The sequence below is a fragment of the Pleurodeles waltl genome, unplaced genomic scaffold (genome assembly GCF_031143425.1).
Source record: "Pleurodeles waltl isolate 20211129_DDA unplaced genomic scaffold, aPleWal1.hap1.20221129 scaffold_67, whole genome shotgun sequence".
Taxonomy (NCBI): domain Eukaryota; kingdom Metazoa; phylum Chordata; class Amphibia; order Caudata; family Salamandridae; genus Pleurodeles; species Pleurodeles waltl.
In genome coordinates this window covers 411038-426515 of record NW_027150384.1, presented here as the reverse complement: position 1 = coordinate 426515, position 15478 = coordinate 411038, and the positions used below count along the sequence as shown (strand labels likewise).

The following is a 15478-nucleotide window of genomic DNA, read 5'->3' as shown; positions in this document are numbered from 1 at the left end:
TTTCAGTGCTTTTCTAATAGCTCAATATTTCAGCAGCAAGCATGGGGGAGGGCTTTCTGTTGAAGTCAGTCATACAGCCATTGTCTTTCCATCTTGATTACCTTTACTTAGAATTCAAAAAAATAAATGTGTCTTGTCGCAGACGCACACAGTGATTTCTCAGCATTCTCAATGGTTTATTAAAAATAATGGGAACTAACTTTCTTGAGAAAAGTACAGCTCAGGAAATAAAATGGCAAAACCATCACAACAAGTATGTCGGCCAATGAACTCAGCTGGAATGCTGAAAGTTGTGTAGATTCTTAAACTTTGGAAAGCTTGGCGCTCAGTGTAAGAATGATAGGGAGTGTGCGGTGAAGATGCAGGCATGTTGCCCCCCCTGTGATTGGTGAAGGCATGAACAATGACAATATTAACACTTACCAGTTTTACATAAAAAACATTGCTCTAGTTCAAGGGTGCCCAACATAAGTCCAGTAGAGTCGGATCCATGCCGGATTTGCAGGATATCCACAAGATATATATATGATTGCCAGAAATGAACAACAGTTACATATTAAGCTCGTCAGAGGTCACCTTGAAAACCTGGCATGGACGGCCCCGCCTCCCACTGCAATGGAAACCATTCTCTAACACACAGGATGGGGGGAGTGATACTGCTTCCTACCTGGCCTCGTGCAGGAAGGAAGCCAGAGACAGTGTCTGTTAAACTCACTACAAACAGTGGCAACTTGGAACGATTTCACATTTAAGGCTGCACCCAACATTGTCTGCAGCTTGCCAGGCTGTGAGCAGGCCCAGGGTTTGCACAGACTTGAACAGATCCAGCTCTGCTTAAGAGGCTCAGCACTGGTTCTGTAAAGTGTCCATCCCTGGCCAGCCACAGTGCACGCGAGGAGCTGCTCATCCGGTCCTGTGCTCTTGTGCAACAAAAGGAAAGTAAAGTGACCTGATTTCTAAAGTGTTTGCTATTTCCATATGTCACCTTCATAGCACCGTAAATAACCCGTATTCATAGCAGCCACTTTATATACCTTGTGAGGGAAAAGCGTTGAGCCCACTCGGTTCGGATTTAAGGATGTGACCTGTAAGTCATGCTCAGGTACCAGCAGGGGGCACTTTACTAGTGAGCCATCTTGGAGGCTGCCCATGACTGACTCTGCCCTAGCCCACCCCACCTTTTTGAGACAAGCATCTGTTGTGAAAACTCCTCGTCCCCCCCTGGCTCCCAGCAAAGGCCTGACAGCCATCATCTCACCCCTGGAAGCACCTAGAAACTCTGCTGCTAGGCGCTCTCGAGCACAGTGTCAGTCCCACGGCTGCCTGCGTGTCTTTGACTTCTTCAGGTAGCCCTCGCGCTTCCACATAAAGTGTAGCTCGTGACGTACATCACCAGAAGGGAGATTATGGTTGGGGCATAGAAGCTAGACCCCAGGCGCTACATTACATACCCTGCACTGATGCTACAGCAATTGGGCATCGTCATTTGAACGTATTTGCCCTGGTTAGTCAGCGAAAATGTCTTTTTATTTAGCACGTTGATGTGCCACAAATGTCATCACAAAACAGGATCAGTACAAGTGTAACATATGCATCCCAGAAATGCAGAAGCGTTGGTTCAACACTGCAATGTATGTAATCCCCCCCCCCCCAGGACTGAAAAATGCACTTAAGGAGCAAACACTTTTTTTTTAGCTCAAATCACTCAGCTGTGTTTTTATAAAACATTACTGGTTTCTTGACAGCAGTGTGAATGATGACCCGAATTGCAGTCTGAACAGGGCGTGGCTATTGTTGGCAGCTCTTTCATGGCAGTACCACAATGGCTCCAGATGACAAACAAGCCTTGGTAAAGCTAATAGATCTTGCCTATGTGGGATCTATTGGTTTTGTGAATGTTTTTTTAGCCACATTGTACAGCAGCTCTGGCTTCAGTGCAGCATGGATGAATGTAAAAAAAAGCACTATGAAGTGATCAATGCTGGCTGTGTCATATACAGCTTTTTTCCTTTACTTTCAGCCATGTTGCAGCATGGCTAAATCACTGGCAAAACCAGTAGCTATCACATAGGCGATACCTATTGGCTTTGCCAATGCTTGTGTTCCTTGCCATTAATAACCTGACATCTGAAAAACATCAGGACTTTTACAAGGAGACGTGCACACTACAGGATACTGTCATTTCACTACTAACGCACCTCATGCTTGTCAATGGAAGGTTCCATGGTGTAATGGTTAGCACTCTGGACTTTGAGTCCAGCGATCTGAGTTCGAATCTCGGTAGAACCTGCTGTAGTTTTAATAATTTAACATTCATTTCTTTAGTTTTCTATTATTTTAAAATGTTCAGTCCCGTACTAATTACAAGCGAGCTAATATCTTTTGCACAGTTTACATCATCTATGTGTTGCTTATCTTGTTTATTTGAAATATGTTACTATATGGATGATATCAATTAAAATTGTAGCACAGAAGTATCGCTCGTCATATATATTAATAATGCAGAACAAGTTAGGTGGTCATAGATATTAATAATAATGCAGAACAAGGTAGATGGAAGTGTTAAAAGTGTTTCCGCCCAGTTTCAAACCCGCGACCTTTCACGGGGGCAGCAAACGTGATAACCACTACACTACAGAAACTCGCGGGAGCTGATGTCGCCTGTACATTATACTGAGAATTATAAAGGGGTGGGGCATTGGGGGTGACGAGCAGTGAGGGGAGTGCACTGTGCACTCCCCTCAGTGCACATGTGTGTTTGGCCGGCCATCTGGGGCACACTGCTGCCGGGCTGGAGAGAGCAGGCACAGGCTCCCAGTCTGTCTGGGAGCGCCGTGGCTGGGCACTCCCAGCCAATCCTAACGCTTCTCTGAGCAGCGTCAGGATTGGCCGCAGGGCAGGCTGGGAGCCTGCTGCTGACGGAGGAGCAGCGGTGCGACGGAGCAGGTAAGTTTTTAGTTTTTTAACTTTTTAATATTGTTAATATTCTCCTTGCCTCCCCACACCCCGCTCTCCACCCCACCTCTGGTAACCCCTGTGAGTCGCGACTGCCACTTAGTCAAGGAGAGTTATCTTTCCCTTAGAGTCCACTCTAGTCAAGGGGGCAAAAAGATTCTGAATCTCTGCCTAACTGAACAACACTTTAATCACCCCAGAGCCTTCCAGTAGCTGACATCACACCCAAAGAAACAATTACTAACAAGACACCATTGTGAATTATGTCCAATTCACCTTTATCCTCTTCTGAACACATCTGCTCCACCTTGGATTACATCCATGCCCAGGAATATAGTAAGGGAGCCGTTCTTGTAGCTCCTTGTTACCAAGTTTCGTCCTTGGCAACCCAACTCTCTCTTCCTTACCTATCACCTGCAGACGAAAGAAAAATAGCGCACAAACAAAGCAAGTTTCATGTTGAAATTAAACATAGGAATTGGCAGACCTTAACTCCAGCTTGAACAATGGAATGGAAGCACATTTTAGTTATGTTTTTACAAATGCAATTGTCTTAAACACAGTAAATGATGAGTGACTATAAAATATATCAGTTGTTAAGATACCAAGGTATAAATGCATCTGGTTAACATTTCATAAAAGCAGTTTATATCTAACAAGTGTAATATCACTCACAAAGGCACCATAATGTTGTGGTCTTTTAATGCATCACATTTACATGGGTATAGTTTTTCACACAATATATGAAGGTAAATGCTGTCCTTCTCTTCTACCAAAGAAAGCATAAAGGCACAGCCATGTTATGCTCTGTCACACCCATTGCTGTGAAACATCTGGTGGAGCCCTGGGGGTGCATCTGTAACGTAATGGGTATTTGTAAGGCACGCAATCACCTGCAAGGGTTTCCTGGCGCTGAGCAGGCGTGTGTGTGTGTAGCCCTGTCTAAGGTAGGTTGGTTTATTAAAAACGCAGGTCTTCAACTTCTTGCAGAATTGATGAAGAGAAGAAAATGCTCTGGTGTGAAATGGGAGTCCATTCCATGCTTTAGGAGTGATGCAACAGAACACCCATCCTCCTGATCTGGTTCTCTGTATGTATGGGATGTGTGTGAGTAGGAGCCCTGAGTAGATGGAGGTCTCTTGGTGGTTGTGGAAAGAGATGCAACTGGTCAAGTAGGTGGGGCCTACGTTGTGTTGTGCCTTGAATGTGTATGTAAGGTGTTTGAAATTAGTTCATTTCTGTTTCGGGAGTCAGTGGAGCTCTCTGAGGTATGGTGAGATGTGAATTCAGAGCGGGAGGTTGAGGATGAGTCTGGGTGCCAACTTCCAGGTAGTTTTCTAGTGAGTTATCTGATGTTTCAAGCATAGAGAGCATCCCCGTGGCCCAACTTGCTGCTAACTTGGTCATGAGTGGCAGTTTTCTAGTGTTGCTGGCTGTGGATTCTAATGATGAGTATTGTCTGCTTTCAAGCCCTGCGGGAGGGTTGCCACTTTTTCAGAGAAGAATTCTAAATATTTCTGTCTAGACTCAGGTTACGGAAGGTCCGGGAGATTGTATTTAAATAGTAGTTTGTGTAAAGTTGCACTCCACTCTTTCGGACCTTCATACAAGGAGTAAAACTTTCCTCTTAGCAGTGAACTTACAGCCTGTGATAGTATTCTCTCAGTTCTGAGACTCACACTGAGTAGGGCTTTGAGAAACTTGTTCCAATAAAGAAAATAAAGACGGACTGAAGGGGGCTCAGAAAGAAATGAGGGGTGAAGAAAGAAAGAAGCTGGAATGTGGAGGGAAATAGATTGATGTTGTTAAAGTAATGTTTTATTTTACCAAGTTTGAGAGGGTTTAAAGTTTGACTACTCAGCACTGAAGGTAATGGATATCAAACAAAAAGTCACTGTGGAAACCTGGGATCTTTAGAGCTTCAGTCTAACGTCCTAGCCAAGAGCCCATGGAGGGGCTCTGTTGTTTTGGAGAGCTCACAGGTATCTTTACAGGTGTCCAGGTCTCTCATCACCTCCCCCCTTAGTCTGAAAGAAGCCTCGCCGGGGGTCGCTGCTCTCTTTACAGCAGTGTGGACCAGACATCACCACACAGGCTTAAACCTACGCTTTCGCCGACTGACCAAGATATACAAAAAGCCAGAATAAAACACCAGACATGGAAGACACACTGCATTCATGGAGACCACGAAGAAAGAGATACTGCACATTAAATAGATTTACATTAAATAGATGGAGAATACTTGACGGAGACACAAACTATTAAAACAAGCATTTGCAATGCAACGGGTCTCGCGTTTGCTCATGTTAGAGCTGATCGCGTTGTAAACTCCTAACCCGACTTTTCACCTATCGGGCAAAAGTGCATTTATGTACATAACCCGAAAAAGTGAAGTTAATTATGTAAAGTGCTCGACTTCTGCCAAGCGAGATCGCGCTCGTGAATGAGAGAAAAAGAAGTCCATGAGCCCGATGGAAAACAGCGAGCCTCGCATGTTTTCTGTACTTGGTCGCTGCGCTGGAGGAGGGCTAGCCACCGGAAAAGGCATGACCTATGCGTGCCTTCGACTAATGAAAGCAAGCGGATTTTATTAGGCAAGCCCACGTACCAATAAAAAACACTGACGTGACGTTGACAGGGCTCCGAGCCCTTTTCTAAACACTAAAGCGTCTCGCTGCGATACGCATGCGCGAGCGCATGCAACGCAGGCTCGACCCTAAAAACATGGATAACCAATACACTACCCGGAAGCCTACGTTTCTTCGTTACTACAACTTGCGTTCACTCCAATTTCAGAAAAGTAAGTTCGTTATTAAAAAAGATACAGTTTGGTTCTAATTGTTTGTATAGATGATATATAGTTTTGGTTGAAAATCAGAGGCGCAACTAGAAAAAGTAATAGTGATGAAGCTTATAATACATTTGAAATTAACCATGACGCGATTACGTGGAATTGATAATCAAGCAAAACAGCCAGTACCAATTGTTCACCACATTGTACTTTGTTTTTCTGTAAATATTAAACATTCGCTGTCGACAAAGTGGTCCATAACTTAAAATCAAAATGTACAAATGTGTTCCCAAAACTTGATTCCTTCATGTTGAAAGCTTTCTCTGTTGGATTTCCAAGCCTGCCAGCGCTCTGCTAGAGGCGCCTCGGTGTTGGTATTTATTACAATTCTATATGCTGCCACTGATCATATTATACAGTGCACTTCATATACATTAAATCGCAATACTTCTAAAATGTCGAGATTGTAAACGAAACAAATAACAAAATGTATTTCTAAAGTGTAAACATGGTTAAGTCATAAACATAGTCTCCCCGTCGGGGAATTGAACCCCGGTCTCCCGCGTGACAGGCGGGGATACTGACCACTATACTAACGAGGAACTGATGACTCCCTGGTACCTGACCTCCTACTGATTGTTCTACCTGTCCCCCTGCTGGGGGCGCTGCACCCACAGAAATGTCAGTGTTGACCCCGCCTGTGCCAGGAAGGAGCCGGTCTCTGTGTATCACTGATTTACAGCTTCCTCTGCACAGACTCCTCCTTTTCTCTCTCTGACAGTCACTGGGATCAGCGGCTGCACCTCCGTCCATTTCTGCTCTGGCTAAATTCACTTCTTGGTGCCATCTGATAAAAATGGGGGAGACAAAAAGAATTGTCAAGCTCTAGCGTCGTTGCTTCAAAACATGGCGTATTTTAATTTCAGAATGTGAAAAGAAATATGAAGAGCAAATACGAAAAAAAATCCTTCGAGCCGGACTTGAACCAGCGACCTAAGGATATCAGCTTCACCACTATAGACCTCCGCTCTACCAACTGAGCTATCGAAGGGACGGAAGCAGCATGTGACTGCAGCCTTCAGGTTATGTACCTGCCAGCAGTGGGGCCCATGGTGACCATGTGTATGTTTGCTGTGCATTTAAAGACCGAGGTCACATATCAAGCTGTGTCTTCAGGATGCATGCTGTTTATTTTCAGATGCCTATCTCATTCTCCAACAGCACAAACCTACAATCAGCATCATTTAATCTACCACCTGAGTACTTTTTGGAAACTCATCGCAGAATAACTACAAAGGGTGACTCGGCATTTTAATTGGCAAGGCGTGCTTTTCCTCTTCATTTGCGTACTCTGGAAAACACATGCCGCTTTAGCAATGCACATTTTCAGTGCTTTTCTAATATCTGAATATTTCAGCAGCAAGCATGGGGGAGGGCTTTCTGTTGAAGTCAGTCATACAGCCATTGTCTTTCCATCTTGATTACCTTTACTTAGAATTCAAAAAAATAAATGTGTCTTGTCGCAGACGCACAAAGTGATTTCTCAGCATTCTCAATGGTTTATTAAAAATAATGGGAACTAACTTTCTTGAGAAAAGTACAGCTCAGGAAATAAAATGGCAAAACCATCACAACAAGTATGTCGGCCAATGAACTCAGCTGGAATGCTGAAAGTTGTGTAGATTCTTAAACTTTGGAAAGCTTGGCGCTCAGTGTAAGAATGATAGGGAGTGTGCGGTGAAGATGCAGGCATGTTGCCCCCCCTGTGATTGGTGAAGGCATGAACAATGACAATATTAACACTTACCAGTTTTACATAAAAAACATTGCTCTAGTTCAAGGGTGCCCAACATAAGTCCAGTAGAGTCGGATCCATGCCGGATTTGCAGGATATCCACAAGATATATATATGATTGCCAGAAATGAACAACAGTTACATATTAAGCTCGTCAGAGGTCACCTTGAAAACCTGGCATGGACGGCCCCGCCTCCCACTGCAATGGAAACCATTCTCTAACACACAGGATGGGGGGAGTGATACTGCTTCCTACCTGGCCTCGTGCAGGAAGGAAGCCAGAGACAGTGTCTGTTAAACTCACTACAAACAGTGGCAACTTGGAACGATTTCACATTTAAGGCTGCACCCAACATTGTCTGCAGCTTGCCAGGCTGTGAGCAGGCCCAGGGTTTGCACAGACTTGAACAGATCCAGCTCTGCTTAAGAGGCTCAGCACTGGTTCTGTAAAGTGTCCATCCCTGGCCAGCCACAGTGCACGCGAGGAGCTGCTCATCCGGTCCTGTGCTCTTGTGCAACAAAAGGAAAGTAAAGTGACCTGATTTCTAAAGTGTTTGCTATTTCCATATGTCACCTTCATAGCACCGTAAATAACCCGTATTCATAGCAGCCACTTTATATACCTTGTGAGGGAAAAGCGTTGAGCCCACTCGGTTCGGATTTAAGGATGTGACCTGTAAGTCATGCTCAGGTACCAGCAGGGGGCACTTTACTAGTGAGCCATCTTGGAGGCTGCCCATGACTGACTCTGCCCTAGCCCACCCCACCTTTTTGAGACAAGCATCTGTTGTGAAAACTCCTCGTCCCCCCCTGGCTCCCAGCAAAGGCCTGACAGCCATCATCTCACCCCTGGAAGCACCTAGAAACTCTGCTGCTAGGCGCTCTCGAGCACAGTGTCAGTCCCACGGCTGCCTGCGTGTCTTTGACTTCTTCAGGTAGCCCTCGCGCTTCCACATAAAGTGTAGCTCGTGACGCGCATCACCAGAAGGGAGATTATGGTTGGGGCATAGAAGCTAGACCCCAGGCGCTACATTACATACCCTGCACTGATGCTACAGCAATTGGGCATCGTCATTTGAACGTATTTGCCCTGGTTAGTCAGCGAAAATGTCTTTTTATTTAGCACGTTGATGTGCCACAAATGTCATCACAAAACAGGATCAGTACAAGTGTAACATATGCATCCCAGAAATGCAGAAGCGTTGGTTCAACACTGCAATGTATGTAATCCCCCCCCCCCAGGACTGAAAAATGCACTTAAGGAGCAAACACTTTTTTTTTAGCTCAAATCACTCAGCTGTGTTTTTATAAAACATTACTGATTTCTTGACAGCAGTGTGAATGATGACCCGAATTGCAGTCTGAACAGGGCGTGGCTATTGTTGGCAGCTCTTTCATGGCAGTACCACAATGGCTCCAGATGACAAACAAGCCTTGGTAAAGCTAATAGATCTTGCCTATGTGGGATCTATTGGTTTTGTGAATGTTTTTTTAGCCACATTGTACAGCAGCTCTGGCTTCAGTGCAGCATGGATGAATGTAAAAAAAAGCACTATGAAGTGATCAATGCTGGCTGTGTCATATACAGCTTTTTTCCTTTACTTTCAGCCATGTTGCAGCATGGCTAAATCACTGGCAAAACCAGTAGCTATCACATAGGCGATACCTATTGGCTTTGCCAATGCTTGTGTTCCTTGCCATTAATAACCTGACATCTGAAAAACATCAGGACTTTTACAAGGAGACGTGCACACTACAGGATACTGTCATTTCACTACTAACGCACCTCATGCTTGTCAATGGAAGGTTCCATGGTGTAATGGTTAGCACTCTGGACTTTGAGTCCAGCGATCTGAGTTCGAATCTCGGTAGAACCTGCTGTAGTTTTAATAATTTAACATTCATTTCTTTAGTTTTGTATTATTTTAAAATTTTCAGTCCCGTACTAATTACAAGCGAGCTAATATCTTTTGCACAGTTTACATCATCTATGCGTTGCTTATCTTGTTTATTTGAAATATGTTACTATATGGATGATATCAATTAAAATTGTAGCACAGAAGTATCGCTCGTCATATATATTAATAATGCAGAACAAGTTAGGTGGTCATAGATATTAATAATAATGCAGAACAAGGTAGATGGAAGTGTTAAAAGTGTTTCCGCCCAGTTTCAAACCCGCGACCTTTCACGGGGGCAGCAAACGTGATAACCACTACACTACAGAAACTCCTGGGAGCTGATGTCGCCTGTACATTATACTGAGAATTATAAAGGGGTGGGGCATTGGGGGTGACGAGCAGTGAGGGGAGTGCACTGTGCACTCCCCTCAGTGCACATGTGTGTTTGGCCGGCCATCTGGGGCACACTGCTGCCGGGCTGGAGAGAGCAGGCACAGGCTCCCAGTCTGTCTGGGAGCGCCGTGGCTGGGCACTCCCAGCCAATCCTAACGCTTCTCTGAGCAGCGTCAGGATTGGCCGCAGGGCAGGCTGGGAGCCTGCTGCTGACGGAGGAGCAGCGGTGCGACGGAGCAGGTAAGTTTTTAGTTTTTTAACTTTTTAATATTGTTAATATTCTCCTTGCCTCCCCACACCCCGCTCTCCACCCCACCTCTGGTAACCCCTGTTAGTCGCGACTGCCACTTAGTCAAGGAGAGTTATCTTTCCCTTAGAGTCCACTCTAGTCAAGGGGGCAAAAAGATTCTGAATCTCTGCCTAACTGAACAACACTTTAATCACCCCAGAGCCTTCCAGTAGCTGACATCACACCCAAAGAAACAATTACTAACAAGACACCATTGTGAATTATGTCCAATTCACTTTTATCCTCTTCTGAACACATCTGCTCCACCTTGGATTACATCCATGCCCAGGAATATAGTAAGGGAGCCGTTCTTGTAGCTCCTTGTTACCAAGTTTCGTCCTTGGCAACCCAACTCTCTCTTCCTTACCTATCACCTGCAGACGAAAGAAAAATAGCGCACAAACAAAGCAATTTTCATGTTGAAATTAAACATAGGAATTGGCAGACCTTAACTCCAGCTTGAACAATGGAATGGAAGCACATTTTAGTTATGTTTTTACAAATGCAATTGTCTTAAACACAGTAAATGATGAGTGACTATAAAATATATCATTTGTTAAGATACCAAGGTATAAATGCATCTGGTTAACATTTCATAAAAGCAGTTTATATCTAACAAGTGTAATATCACTCACAAAGGCACCATAATGTTGTGGTCTTTTAATGCATCACATTTACATGGGTATAGTTTTTCACACAATATATGAAGGTAAATGCTGTCCTTCTCTTCTACCAAAGAAAGCATAAAGGCACAGCCATGTTATGCTCTGTCACACCCATTGCTGTGAAACATCTGGTGGAGCCCTGGGGGTGCATCTGTAACGTAATGGGTATTTGTAAGGCACGCAATCACCTGCAAGGGTTTCCTGGCGCTGAGCAGGCGTGTGTGTGTGTTGCCTTGTCTAAGGTAGGTTGGTTTATTAAAAACGCAGGTCTTCAACTTCTTGCAGAATTGAAGAAGAGAAGAAAATGCTCTGGTGTGAAATGGGAGTCCATTCCATGCTTTAGGAGTGATGCAACAGAACACCCATCCTCCTGATCTGGTTCTCTGTATGTATGGGATGTGTGTGAGTAGGAGCCCTGAGTAGATGGAGGTCTCTTGGTGGTTGTGGAAAGAGATGCAACTGGTCAAGTAGGTGGGACCTACGTTGTGTTGTGCCTTGAATGTGTATGTAAGGTGTTTGAAATTAGTTCATTTCTGTTTCGGGAGACAGTGGAGCTCTCTGAGGTATGGTGAGATGTGAATTCAGAGCGGGAGGTTGAGGATGAGTCTGGGTGCCAACTTCCAGGTAGTTTTCTAGTGAGTTATCTGATGTTTCAAGCATAGAGAGCATCCCCGTGGCCCAACTTGCTGCTAACTTGGTCATGAGTGGCAGTTTTCTAGTGTTGCTGGCTGTGGATTCTAATGATGAGTATTGTCTGCTTTCAAGCCCTGCGGGAGGGTTGCCACTTTTTCAGAGAAGAATTCTAAATATTTCTGTCTAGACTCAGGTTACGGAAGGTCCGGGAGATTGTATTTAAATAGTAGTTTGTGTAAAGTTGCACTCCACTCTTTCGGACCTTCATACAAGGAGTAAAACTTTCCTCTTAGCAGTGAACTTACAGCCTGTGATAGTATTCTCTCAGTTCCGAGACTCACACTGAGTAGGGCTTTGAGAAACTTGTTCCAATAAAGAAAATAAAGACGGACTGAAGGGGGCTCAGAAAGAAATGAGGGGTGAAGAAAGAAAGAAGCTGGAATGCGGAGGGAAATAGATTGATGTTGTTAAAGTAATGTTTTATTTTACCAAGTTTGAGAGGGTTTAAAGTTTGACTACTCAGCACTGAAGGTAATGGATATCAAACAAAAAGTCACTGTGGAAACCTGGGATCTTTAGAGCTTCAGTCTAACATCCTAGCCAAGAGCCCATGGAGGGGCTCTGTTGTTTTGGAGAGCTCACAGGTATCTTTACAGGTGTCCAGGTCTCTCATCACCTCCCCCCTTAGTCTGAAAGAAGCCTCGCCGGGGGTCGCTGCTCTCTTTACAGCAGTGTGGACCAGACATCACCACACAGGCTTAAACCTACGCTTTCGCCGACTGACCAAGATATACAAAAAGCCAGAATAAAACACCAGACATGGAAGACACACTGCATTCATGGAGACCACGAAGAAAGAGATACTGCACATTAAATAGATTTACATTAAATAGATGGAGAATACTTGACGGAGACACAAACTATTAAAACAAGCATTTGCAATGCAACGGGTCTCGCGTTTGCTCATGTTAGAGCTGATCGCGTTGTAAACTCCTAACCCGACTTTTCACCTATCGGGCAAAAGTGCATTTATGTACATAACCCGAAAAAGTGAAGTTAATTATGTAAAGTGCTCGACTTCTGCCAAGCGAGATCGCGCTCGTGAATGAGAGAAAAAGAAGTCCATGAGCCCGATGGAAAACAGCGAGCCTCTCATGTTTTCTGTACTTGGTCGCTGCGCTGGAGGAGGGCTAGCCACCGGAAAAGGCATGACCTATGCGTTCCTTCGACTAATGAAAGCAAGCGGATTTTATTAGGCAAGCCCACGTACCAATAAAAAACACTGACGTGACGTTGACAGGGCTCCGAGCCCTTTTCTAAACACTAAAGCGTCTCGCTGCGATACGCATGCGCGAGCGCATGCAACGCAGGCTCGACCCTAAAAACATGAATAACCAATACACTACCCGGAAGCCTACGTTTCTTCGTTACTACAACTTGCGTTCACTCCAATTTCAGAAAAGTACGTTCGTTATTAAAAAAGATACAGTTTGGTTCTAATTGTTTGTATAGATGATATATAGTTTTGGTTGAAAATCAGAGGCGCATCTAGAAAAAGTAATAGTGATGAAGCTTATAATACATTTGAAATTAACCATGAGGCGATTACGTGGAATTGATAATCAAGCAAAACAGCCAGTACCAATTGTTCACCACATAGTACTTTGTTTTTCTGTAAATATTAAACATTCGCTGTCGACAAAGTGGTCCATAACTTAAAATCAAAATGTACAAATGTGTTCCCAAAACTTGATTCCTTCGTGTTGAAAGCTTTCTCTGTTGGATTTCCAAGCCTGCCAGCGCTCTGCTGGAGGCGCCTCAGTGTTGGTATTTATTACAATTCTATATGCAGCCACTGATCATATTATACAGTGCACTTCATATACATTAAATCGCAATACTTCTAAAATGTCGAGATTGTAAACGAAACAAATAACAAAATGTATTTCTAAAGTGTAAACATGGGTAAGTCATAAACATAGTCTCCCCGTCGGGGAATTGAACCCCGGTCTCCCGCGTGACAGGCGGGGATACTGACCACTATACTAACGAGGAACTGATGACTCCCTGGTACCTGACCTCCTACTGATTGTTCTACCTGTCCCCCTGCTGGGGGCGCTGCACCCACAGAAATGTCAGTGTTGACCCCATCTGTGCAAGGAAAGAGCCGCTCTCTTTGTATCACTGATTTACAGCTTCCTCTGCACAGACTCCTCCTTTTCTCTCTCTGACAGTCACTGGGATCAGCGGCTGCACCTCCGTCCATTTGTGCTCTGGCTAAATTCACTTCTTGGTGCCATCTGATAAAAATGGGGGAGACAAAAAGAATTGTCAAGCTCTAGCGTCGTTGCTTGAAAACATGGCGTATTTTAATTTCAGAATGTGAAAAGAAATATGAAGAGCAAATACGAAAAAAAATCCTTCGAGCCGGATTTGAACCAGCGACCTAAGGATATCAGCTTCACCACTACAGTCCTCCGCTCTACCAACTGAGCTATCGAAGGGACGGAAGCAGCATGTGACTGCAGCCTTCAGGTTATGTACCTGCCAGCAGTGGGGCCCATGGTGACCATGTGTATGTTTGCTGGGCATTTAAAGACCGAGGTCACATATCAAGCTGTGTCTTCAGGATGCATGCTGTTTATTTTCAGATGCCTATCTCATTCTCCAACAGCACAAACCTACAATCAGCATCATTTCATCTACCACCTGAGTACTTTTTGGAAACTCATCGCAGAATAACTACAAAGGATGACTCGGCATTTTAATTGGCAAGGCGTGCTTTTCCTCTTCATTTGCGTACTCTGGAAAACACATGCCGCTTTAGCAATGCACATTTTCAGTGCTTTTCTAATATCTGAATATTTGAGCAGCAAGCATGGGGGAGGGCTTTCTGTTGAAGTCAGTCATACAGCCATTGTCTTTCCATCTTGATTACCTTTACTTAGAATTCAAAAAAATAAATGTGTCTTGTCGCAGACACACAAAGTGATTTCTCAGCATTCGCTGTGGTTTATTAAAAATAATGGGAACTAACTTTCTTGAGAAAAGTACAGCTCAGGAAATAAAATGGCAAAACCATCACAACAAGTATGTCGGCCAATGAACTCAGCTGGAATGCTGAAAGTTGTGTAGATTCTTAAACTTTGGAAAGCTTGGCGCTCAGTGTAAGAATGATAGGGAGTGTGCGGTGAAGGTGCAGGCATGTTGCCCCCCCTGTGATTGGTGAAGGCATGAACAATGACAATATTAACACTTACCAGTTTTACATAAAAAACCTTGCTCTAGTGCAAGGGTGCCCAACATAAGTCCAGTAGAGTCGGATCCATGCCGGATTTGCAGGATATCCACAAGATATATATATGATTGCCAGAAATGAACAACAGTTACATATTAAGCTCGTCAGAGGTCACCTTGAAAACCTGGCATGGACGGCCCCGCCTCCCACTGCAATGGAAACCATTCTCTAACACACAGGATGGGGGGAGTGATACTGCTTCCTACCTGGCCTCGTGCAGGAAGGAAGCCAGAGACAGTGTCTGTTAAACTCACTACAAACAGTGGCAACTTGGAACGATTTCACATTTAAGGCTGCACCCAACATTGTCTGCAGCTTGCCAGGCTGTGAGCAGGCCCAGGGTTTGCACAGACTTGAACAGATCCAGCTCTGCTTAAGAGGCTCAGCACTGGTTCTGTAAAGTGTCCATCCCTGGCCAGCCACAGTGCACGCGAGGAGCTGCTCATCCGGTCCTGTGCTCTTGTGCAACAAAAGGAAAGTAAAGTGACCTGATTTCTAAAGTGTTTGCTATTTCCATATGTCACCTTCATAGCACCGTAAATAACCCGTATTCATAGCAGCCACTTTATATACCTTGTGAGGGAAAAGCGTTGAGCCCACTCGGTTCGGATTTAAGGATGTGACCTGTAAGTCATGCTCAGGTACCAGCAGGGGGCACTTTACTAGTGAGCCATCTTGGAGGCTGCCCATGACTGACTCTGCCCTAGCCCACCCCACCTTTTTGAGACAAGCATCTGTTGTGAAAACTCCTCGTCCCC

General features: G+C 44.5%; 4 non-coding genes across 4 annotated transcripts; all 4 read right to left on the bottom strand.

Annotated features, from left to right (window-relative positions):
* Positions 1-6276: 6276 nt before the first annotated feature.
* On the bottom strand, positions 6277-6348 carry TRNAD-GUC (transfer RNA aspartic acid (anticodon GUC)). Its single transcript has one exon. It is a non-coding gene; the product is annotated as a tRNA-Asp (tRNA).
* A 363-nt stretch (positions 6349-6711) lies between these two features.
* On the bottom strand, positions 6712-6797 carry TRNAY-AUA (transfer RNA tyrosine (anticodon AUA)). Its single transcript is given in 2 exon segments — positions 6712-6747; positions 6761-6797. It is a non-coding gene; the product is annotated as a tRNA-Tyr (tRNA).
* Positions 6798-13405: 6608 nt separating this feature from the next.
* TRNAD-GUC (transfer RNA aspartic acid (anticodon GUC)) lies at positions 13406-13477 on the bottom strand. Its single transcript has one exon. It is a non-coding gene; the product is annotated as a tRNA-Asp (tRNA).
* A 363-nt stretch (positions 13478-13840) lies between these two features.
* On the bottom strand, positions 13841-13926 carry TRNAY-GUA (transfer RNA tyrosine (anticodon GUA)). The gene is given in 2 exon segments: positions 13841-13876; positions 13890-13926. It is a non-coding gene; the product is annotated as a tRNA-Tyr (tRNA).
* Between the last annotated feature and the right edge of the window lie 1552 nt (positions 13927-15478).